Source organism: Anas platyrhynchos, chromosome 20, assembly GCF_047663525.1.
Source record: "Anas platyrhynchos isolate ZD024472 breed Pekin duck chromosome 20, IASCAAS_PekinDuck_T2T, whole genome shotgun sequence".
NCBI lineage: Eukaryota > Metazoa > Chordata > Aves > Anseriformes > Anatidae > Anas > Anas platyrhynchos.
The window spans coordinates 11,269,557-11,279,084 of NC_092606.1; the positions used below are offsets into that span (position 1 = coordinate 11,269,557).

The 9,528-nt window shown below is 44.3% G+C and overlaps 2 non-coding genes across 2 annotated transcripts; one reads left to right on the plus strand and one right to left on the minus strand.

The window, feature by feature from the left end:
* The first annotated feature begins 8,908 nt into the window (after positions 1-8,908).
* On the plus strand, positions 8,909-8,990 carry TRNAS-UGA (transfer RNA serine (anticodon UGA)). The gene has a single exon. It is a non-coding gene; the product is annotated as a tRNA-Ser (tRNA).
* Positions 8,991-9,456: 466 nt separating this feature from the next.
* Positions 9,457-9,528, minus strand: TRNAE-CUC (transfer RNA glutamic acid (anticodon CUC)). The gene has a single exon. It is a non-coding gene; the product is annotated as a tRNA-Glu (tRNA).

The window sequence follows — 9,528 nt, forward strand, 5'->3', positions numbered from 1 at the left end:
CTCATGACCACAATGTGGGGAAAAACAACAACAACAACAACAACAACAACAAAAACATCCTACATAAGGCACTTGTACCAGGTAAAGCTATATTCAGAAAATAAGAGTACTCTGTTTATTCATACGATATGATATGATGTGATATGATATGATATGATATTCATATGTTTATTCATATTCATATGAGTATTCAGTTTAAGTAGCCAAATTTTTAGGCTCAGACAAGCTTTTTCAGAAGCCCATCAATTTACTGAAAAGAAAATTAAGTACTGACTTAGAGTGTACATATATCTGAACACCTCTACCAGTGGTGAAGTACTTAAAACATATCTTAGTATGAAAATGAAGAGCACGTATCTATCCTTCCTTCTCCTCCACCAGTAAGCCAAATGCCTACACATGGTCTTGCCTTCTTCAGTGCAAAAGCAGGCACTTCCATCCTGTCCAAGTCACTGAGGGACTTGAAATCACTACTTCTGCCACACTATGAACTGACTCCTCATTCTACCAGGAAAGATGGAACAAGTGCAAAATTATATAAATTAAACCCAGAAGAATAATCAAAAATAAGACAAAAATTTTGAAAGGTAAGAATGAATCATCCACAAAAGATACTGCTATAATTTATTCATCTTCGATTTCTTAATAATTTCAGTTTGAGATCAGATAGGTGAGATGGGTGAGTGTAAGAATGTTACTGTGGAATAATAAACTCTTTTCATTAGCAGCAAGGGCCCAGAACTCCTTATGAAAGGAAGACTAAAGTCACCAAAAGACAGGGACAAAAATAAGCAAAAGGAGAGAGGTTTACACACAGCACATAACTGTGAAACCACTGAGCACAGAACAAGTCCAGCGACTGATCAGACAAATTAATGGAAGAAAGAACCTTCCAAAGTGTATTAGACACAAAGACACCAATATAGTTCAGGTATCCCAGAACTACAAACTGCAGACAGGAAGTGGAGGAGAAATCACATGGTATGTTTTCTCAGCTGAATTTTCCGCTCCTATGATGTAGTGGATGAAGAAGTGATCCAGTGTTCAAAGAGAGATCAAGTGATTCATGTCTGAATAATAGGTTCTTTAGTTAGTTTTATACCCACTCTGAATTAGTTTCTTTGAGACCAGGCTTTGATAGTTTGCTTACAAGTATATAATTGGAAGCAGAGCCAAAAGCACCACTGGGTCTTATCTGTGGTATCTTTATCTTTCTTCAAAGTACCTGCTGCCCTGATTGGTTTGGCATGGTTTCTTGAGAAGCCAGTGTTGACTCTTGCTCATCACCTTGGCAGTTAAATAATCAAACACTTGGTCAGTGTTGGTAGAACTTTATCCAAGAATTGAATGAATTTCCTAGTTCTTCCTTCTGAAGAGAGAAATTTGTCCTGTTCAGTGTCCTTCATTTTCATCCAGCCCTTCTCCTAGAAAAATGTCACAGGCTTGAAGACTCTATCAAAAAGTTTAGTTTCCTCAGTTCTTTAAAAATGAGGTTCAATATTTTTGAAAACATCTCATTTGTATAAATTCAATGCTGGTAGATTGTTTTTTGCCAGTATTATGAAAACCACCTGATTTGCATTGACTTTTAAAGTGCAGACTGTTGCCAGAAGGGTAGTAAGTATTTTTGTCATCAGAAGTCACAGGCTGATAGCAGTCCAGTGCATTGTGCACCTGCTTTTTTGGTTGTCTTTTTTTTGTTTGTTTATTTGTTTTTACTCCTAGATGCATTTATTGAATGATCTTTGAGGGCAGCCAGGCTTTGTGGCAGGTGGTGGCAACAGGATCATCTACATGGGGGTGACAACCTCTCTTTGCCATTGGAAATTAAACAAATGGGAATCTTGAGCCTCCATGTGTGGAAGTGGGAGTGGGCAACAATGGATGTCTCAGCAGGTCATACTAAAGGAAAGAGTGTTGCATTTTTTGTGTGAAAATCCCACAGGTTGTGCCCAGAAGCTGCAGGTAAAGAGGAAAACCATGGTCAATGTATGTTTGTGAGCTGTATGCTAAATGTTGTACCACATTCACTGGCACTCCAAGGCAACCTGATTAAGGAGGTATTGGGGAGGCATTGGGGAGGCAAGGACAATCCCCAGACATGGACTGTATATCTCGAAACAAGACACTGGAACTCATGATAAGGAAGCGGCAGACGGACAGAGAAACAAATGTAAGGACTATAAATCTCAAAATTGGACATTGGAATTCATTATAAAGATACAACAAACGGAAGAATTGGCAACAACCAGCTCTCGCAATTAAGAAACGTGCCAATTCAGCAGATTCCTGACCAAAGGTGAAAAGTACACTGTGAGGAAGACTCGGGGTCTTCCTCCCAGAGACCCCTGCCCACGTCCCAAAGACCCCTGCCCACAATTCTTGGGAGGCTCTACGCAGGCGCAAGGTGCCAAAAGGCTAATTAGCATGAGAAGCGAGGGAAGGCGGGGATAGGTAATGCATATGTATAGGCGCTTGTAGAATATTGATAGATTGATTGTATAAATTCAAGACTGCTTTCCGCTTTGGGTATGCACGATAGGTGGAAAGATCCCCCGTGCATCCAGCGCTGCAATAAAGAATATACCACTTAAAGGAATTTCGGCTTCGATCTTTGAATCAAACCATAGCACCAATTCCCTGCCCTGTACTGGCTGCAAAGATTTCAGAAGCATTTCATTATTGCAGAATACTTTATGACACCACAATGATTTAGTGTCAGAATTGCAAAAGTAGTACATCACTGATCTTAAAAAAGTGAAATCTTACTTCTGAACAGCAAAAGAAAAATACAAAATGTACCAGGAATTAATTCCGTTCTGTTTGCTCAGAAATAGTTACTGTTCAGTGTAAACCCTTCCCTGTGTCACTACTGTTATTTATTATCATTCTATAGAACATTATACAAGCTGTTGTGGAGAGACTGACATTCAAGAGGAACTTCTTACCGATGATCAACCATGTAAATCCCAAAAGATTAAGTACCCAGTCCTTCCTAGTGTTTAAATATTTTCACAGATCTTACCGAGACAAAATAAATAGATAAATATACAAAGAAGAAAACTGCAAACAAATATGCATCACGTTAAATCAAATATTTATATATGTGTGAAGGTTAGGTTTTTGGGAACTGAAAATACAATGCCTTTTTTCCACTCCTAAAATGAAATTCAGAATCAAAAGCAGAAGCTGGTACTAGAGGTGCTCTGCTCACCCTGACTGACGATCTACCATGTCCATCCAGCTTTCTACATATAAACTGTACTTATGCAGAATTCTGGGTATCTCAGGGTGATTTTGCTAAATTGCTTTTGTATTTTAGGCTATACATCAGGAAAAGGTTCTTGACTGAGAGGGTGGTTGCACACTGGAACAGGCTCCCCAGTGAAGTAGTCACTGCACCAAGCCTGTCTGAATTCAAGAAGAGATTGGACTGTGCACTTAGTCACATGGTCTGAATTTTTGGGTAGACCTGTGCAGTGCCAGGAGTTGGGCTTGATGACCCTTATGGGTCCCTTCCAACTTGGAATATTCGATGATTCTATGATTCTATTTTTGACATGTATCATTGCAGTTGCATTAGTGCCTCAGTGAAGCCTAAACCCCCAAGCTGCCCTTGGAACAGTGAAACTGCAAAGACAGGGACACTGTCTGCCTTCAGGGGTGTGCATTGTCACTTTGCAATGCCCGTTCCCAAGGTTGAAGTAACCTGACATTTGCATTGCAAGTGTGACACTAGATGTGTCCTGCCAATTACTCCAGCTCAGGTCTAAGTACAGTACCCAGGGCTTCCAACTGCCCACAGGCAAGTTGACTCATGTCACCTGCAGCTAGGAGTTATGGTTCTTCAGTGCAATCTTTTGAGCTTTTGAGCATTGCCTACCAATGCTGATCACCATTCAGCAAAGCATACAAGACATCTGGGCAGCCAGGGCATTCATTATCCATCAATTAACTTATCTCAACTACAATAGCCTCTCTATCAGATCTTCTCTCTGTTCTGAGTGAATAGAAGTTTGAGAATTCTTCTCTTTCAGACCCTTATTGTGTTATTCATATTATGTCTTGGTGATACCATTTAGGTTGCATATCCTCACCTGTAAATCTTAGTGTAAGTCTAAAAATATGTAGCTATGCAGCCACTGATAGTGTTTGCTAAATATGTCATCAAGAATTAGCTGTAGCAACAAGATCTTTAAACTTAAGTAACACACACACACACAAAAGGCTTGTATGGACACAAGACTATAACAAGGATTTGGACAGGTTTGCTTGTGGATCAACTTGGGCAATAAGTAAGAGGCCAAACACAGCAACAGTGTGGGTTGAAATCAGGTGAATTAAAAACCAAGACGCTATGGGCTAAGGTGGGCTCTGTGGCTCCCCTACACGTAACACTTCCCTTCTGTCCATGGTTCAAACAATCTACCCCAACCACCAGCAGTTCTGCAGTTCTCACTGTCCACCCAGGGACAGCAACTGGTAAAGTTTGCTGAGAAAATCCCCTACGCACGAAATACTACCAGCAGGAGCTGGTACCCATCTCACAGCAGCTGCATACATTCTTGAAGGCTCCATGGGATCTGACCACTTCAAACTCTTCTCTCAGTGGACGCTTTCAGTGCTGTTGGGACAGCAGTGTTGGACTGGCAGCAACACCATGGGACGCTCAGGAGGTGGCACCAGAGGCCTTTACAGCATCAAAGGCCTGGTGGTGAGATTCCTACCTCTCTTTGAAGTCCTCCATTTCTCCAGTTTACATTATCTTCCTGCTCTGGAACCAGTTCCTATCTCATCTGGGCATCTGGGACAAAGTCAAAGCAGGAGCGGCTGTCAAGCACCTAGAAAGTCACTGAGAAGACTTACAGGACTACCAGGTGATCAGGCCCAGTCAGCATGGGCTTATCAAAGGCAGGGCCTGCTTGATGAATTTGATTTCCTTCTACAACAAGGTGACATGTTCAGTGGATGAAGGAAAGGCTGTGGATGTGGTCTACTTAGACTTCAGTAAGGCTTTTGACACTGTTTCCCTCAGCATTCTCCTGAAGAAGATGGCTGCTCAAAGGTGTATGCTTCATTGGATTAAACACTGGTTGGGTGGTCAGGCCCAAAAAGTTGTGGTGAATGGATTTAAATCCAGTTGGAGACCAGTCACTAGTTGTGCCCCCCAGGGCTCAGTGTTGGGGCCAGTTCTCTTCAGTATCGTTATCAATGATCTGGACAGGGGGATGGAGTGCATACTCAGTTGGTCTACAGGCAACGCCAAGTTAGGAAGGAATGTAGGCTCAAGGGTAGGAGGGGTCTGCAGAAGGATCTGGATAGGCTGGAATGATGGGCTGAGGCCAACTCTATGAGGTTCAAAAAGGCCAAGTACCAAGACCTGCACTTGGGGCACGGTAACCCCAAGCAGCACTACAGGCCAGGAGATGAATGGCTGGAAAGCTGCCTGGCAGAAAGAGACCTGGGGGTATTGGTCAATAGCCAGCTGAATATGAGCCAGCAGTGTGCTCAGGTGGCCAAGAAGGCCAACGGCATCCTGGATTGTGTAAGAAACAGTGTGGCCAGCAGGTCTAGGGAAGTGATTGTCCCCCTGTACTTGGCTCTGGTGAGGTCACTGTGTTCAGTTTTGGGCCCCTCACTACAAGAAGGGCATTGAGATGCTGGAGTGTGTCCAAAGGACAATGAAGCTGGTGAAGGGTCTAGAGAACATGTTTTACAAGAAGTGGCTGAGGGAGCTGGATTTGTTTAACTTGGAGAAAGGAAGGCTCAAGGGAGACCTTTATAATTAAAGTACATCAGGGAGGTGCTTTACAATTACATTAAAGGAGGTTGTAGCAAGGTGAGGATCAGGCTCTTCTCCCAAACATCAAGTGATAAGATGAGGGGAAATGGCCTTAAGTTGTGCTAGGGGAGGTTTAGGCTAGGTATTAGAGAAATGTGCTGGGCCTACCAAAACCAGCACTGGAGAAAAGCCATTATTCTCTGAACCTTGGGAGATAAAATGGCAAAAAATTGCAGATAGAAGGAGTGTTTGAACATTTATCTGAAGAAGAAGAAAAGTCTGTCTCATGAGTACTGCTTTTGTTGTAGTTTGTTGTCTTGCATAATATTGAAAAATGCCATTTGTAACATGAGATGAACTGTCATCTCTCCTCTTGTTCTCAGATTTTTCTATAAATACATCCTGTTCTTATTAGGCAATATGGTTTTGTCTGTAAACATTCCAAGAACTGTAGATGAAAACAGGTGTTCACTGACAATGACACAAGATGAGATAAGAAAAAAAAAAAGTCAACAACAATTAAAAAAAAAAAAAAAAAAAAAGAATAATGTTGTGGAAATTCTGACCAGAGTAATGAAAGCCTGTGTCTAGCCAAGCCGCAGGAACCAGTCGAGGATGTGGTCCTCTCCAGACCCATCTGGTGTCCTGATCAAACCTTATGCCCTCTTTACCTCTGTCAGACATTTTCTTCATGCTCTGGTCTGCTCCAATCTCCTCTGTTTAGCTGCCAATGCTCTCCAGACCCTCCACACCTCCTCTGATCCTCTCCAGGTCCCTTCATTGGGGTCTGGAGCCTCTCTGTCCTTTCCACATACACTGTGGGCCCCTCCAGACCCCTCCATTTGGGCTCTAGTATTCTGTGCTCTGTGAACCTTGTCCTTCCAGGTTCCTCCATTTGCCATCTGAAGGGTGTTTGAACCCTTACCCTAAAATGAAGCGTCACTTCAACAGAGCTCTTCAGATACCAAATGCACAGTACTTCATGCTCAAAAGGAATAACACGAAATAGCTCATTGTAGACCATAGACCTCAGCTTTACTAACTGTGCCAATCAGGACAGTAGTGCTTTCCAGCTCTGAAAGCTCTTCTCCCTTGTGCCAAATCCTAAGCTGAACCCCACAGTCATTTCAGGAGATCTAGAGGATGCATCTCCTAGCTGTGAGTGTGAATATGGAGCCTAGAAGAGGGAAAGGACTGAATAACTGAAAGGGATGAATTTAAGCTTAATTTTTCTCTTGAGTCTTTCCATAATTGTCCAAAGACAGATTCCCCCCACTCACCCCTCTATTTAGCTCTATCACATTTGTTAGTCTTATTCTATTCACTATTTCATGTGTGCAGAGATAGAGATGGTTTAAGGACCTGGTTTCCTTAGGTTAGATATTAGGAGAAATTTTCATTACTGAAAGGGTTGTGCAGCATTGGAATAGGCTGCCCAGGTAAGTGTTTGAGTCACCATCCCTGGAGGTCTTCAAGAAACATGTAGATGTAGGACTTAGTAGCATGGTTTAGTGGTGGACTTGTCAGTACTAGGTTAAAGGTTGGACTAGATGATCTTAGAGATCTTTTCTGATCTGAATGATTCTATGAATCCAACACACAGGTTCATATGAGCAGGCAGGCATTCATGCACACGCATTCTTACATGCATGTGTGACTGTGTCAAGGCTGAGTACGCCAGGAACATGCTCCTCCCTCCCTGGCCAGTGGAGGAAGAAAATCAAACTACAAAGACAGACGCCAGGGAGGGTGGCAGTGCAGTAAGACCCTACTTTGGGCTGGGAGCTGCGCCCAAACTGAACTGAACATGCAGTTCCTGCACAGTGAGGTTTCTATCCAAGCTGATCCTGCTAATAAGTCACCCAAGGGAGGGGGTGGCACTGAGATACTGAAGCACTCGCACAGGTCCTGGACATAACACTGTGTTGTGGTTTAACATAGCCAGCAGCTAAACACCACACAGCTGTTCGCTTACCCTCTCCCCCTCCCTCTCTGGGATGGGGGAGAGAAATGAGAAAACCGAAGCCTGTGGGTTGAGATAGAGACAGTTTATTAAGACAGAAAACAAAATAACAATAACAACAACAACAACAATAATAATATGTACAAAACAAGTGATGCACAATGGAATTGCTCACCACCTTCTGACTGATGCCCAGCCTATCCCTGAGCAGCTGCTCCCCCCCAACCCTGGCTAGCCACCCCTATATATTGTTTAGCATGACACCAGATTGTATGGAATACCCCTTTGGCCAGTTCTGGGTCTGTCCCCTCCCAGCTTTTGCTGCACCCCCAGCCTGCCTGCTGTCAGGACAGAGTGAGAAGCTGAAAAGTCCTTGTCTTAGTGTAAGCACTGCTCTGCAACAGTGTTATCAACATTATTTTCATCCTAAATCCAAAACATAGCACCCTACCAGCTACTAGGAGGAAAATTAACTCTATCCTAGCTAAAACCAGGACACACTGGGAACCCAGGAAAGGCTTTGGATATCTAAAGATAGGCACCCAAACCAGAGATAGGCAAATGCTTCTAGGACTGTCCTCCAGATAGGACTTCCGTAGTACAAAGTAGGTTGCTGTAGACTGCTCAGCAAGGATTTCTACTCAACAGTCTCTTTTATTCCTTTCTCCAAATCCCTTTTGCCAGAAGCCAAAAGACAGGTCAAAACCATGCAAATCTGGCAATATCAACCTGCCAGCTGTGGGACAGGACACTGCCTGGTCTGTGTGTCAGGTGGCCTCAATTAGCTAAGTCTGGACCCATTTTCACAGAAGCAAATGTATGTGTATCAGGAGGGATAGAGCAGGCAAGGGTGTGCCCAGACTGGGAAAGACAGCTGGGGCTGAATGTTCAGGGCCAGGTTTTTGCTGTTAGAAAGGAGATGAGATGGGACACAGAGTTCCTGCCATGTCCCTCTACCACATCACAACCACTGATGTTGTGAATGGTGCCTGGTTTCCTTTCCCAGCACAGTGCAGTGCAGGTGACAGCAGTAGCAGAAATACCAGCACTGGGTGTGCAGGAGGGACCCCTGTCTAGTATGGAATTGGGTCCTTTTGTGACCCCCCAGGGCCAGGTAAAAGTCCCTCCTGACATCCTCCTGTGGAGAATCCATCATGCAAGCTGCTGTGATGGCCGAGCGGTGAAGGCGTTGGACTTGAAATCCAATGGGGTTTCCCCACGCAGGTTCAAATCCTGCTCACAGCGGGAGCTTTTACTGACAGCCCCTGTCCTCTTGTCCACAGGAGGGGACAGATGGATGTGACCCCACCTGCTACTGACACCAGTCTCCTACTGGCCCCCTTCCCTTTAGGATGACGAAGACTATGTTCATTGGAGCAGCCCTGCACACCTACATCTCATTATCACAGGAAGAAACCCACACTGTGTTTGCTACAGCTGCAGCATTCTGCTCTGCATTGCCCTAATCCCTGCAGTCACATCACCCTCCCTGAAGCCACATCGCTCTGCTCCCTGCAGCCACAGGACAGGCTCTGGCTGCCCTCCATGCAGGACAGCTTTCTGCTGGAGGTGATGCCTTGTGGCAGTGAGGGAGAGTCAGTTGCTGCTGACCCCAAAAGTTACCCAAGCACTGACCCCACATCATTCCAAACCCCAAGATCTGCTCCAGGGCACTGCAGGAAAAGGCTGCAACCTGCAGTGGGGGAACCCCTTCCCTGGCTGGGACTCGAACCCAGGCCGTGGCAATGAGAGTGCCAAATCCTGCCCACTAGACTACCAAGGA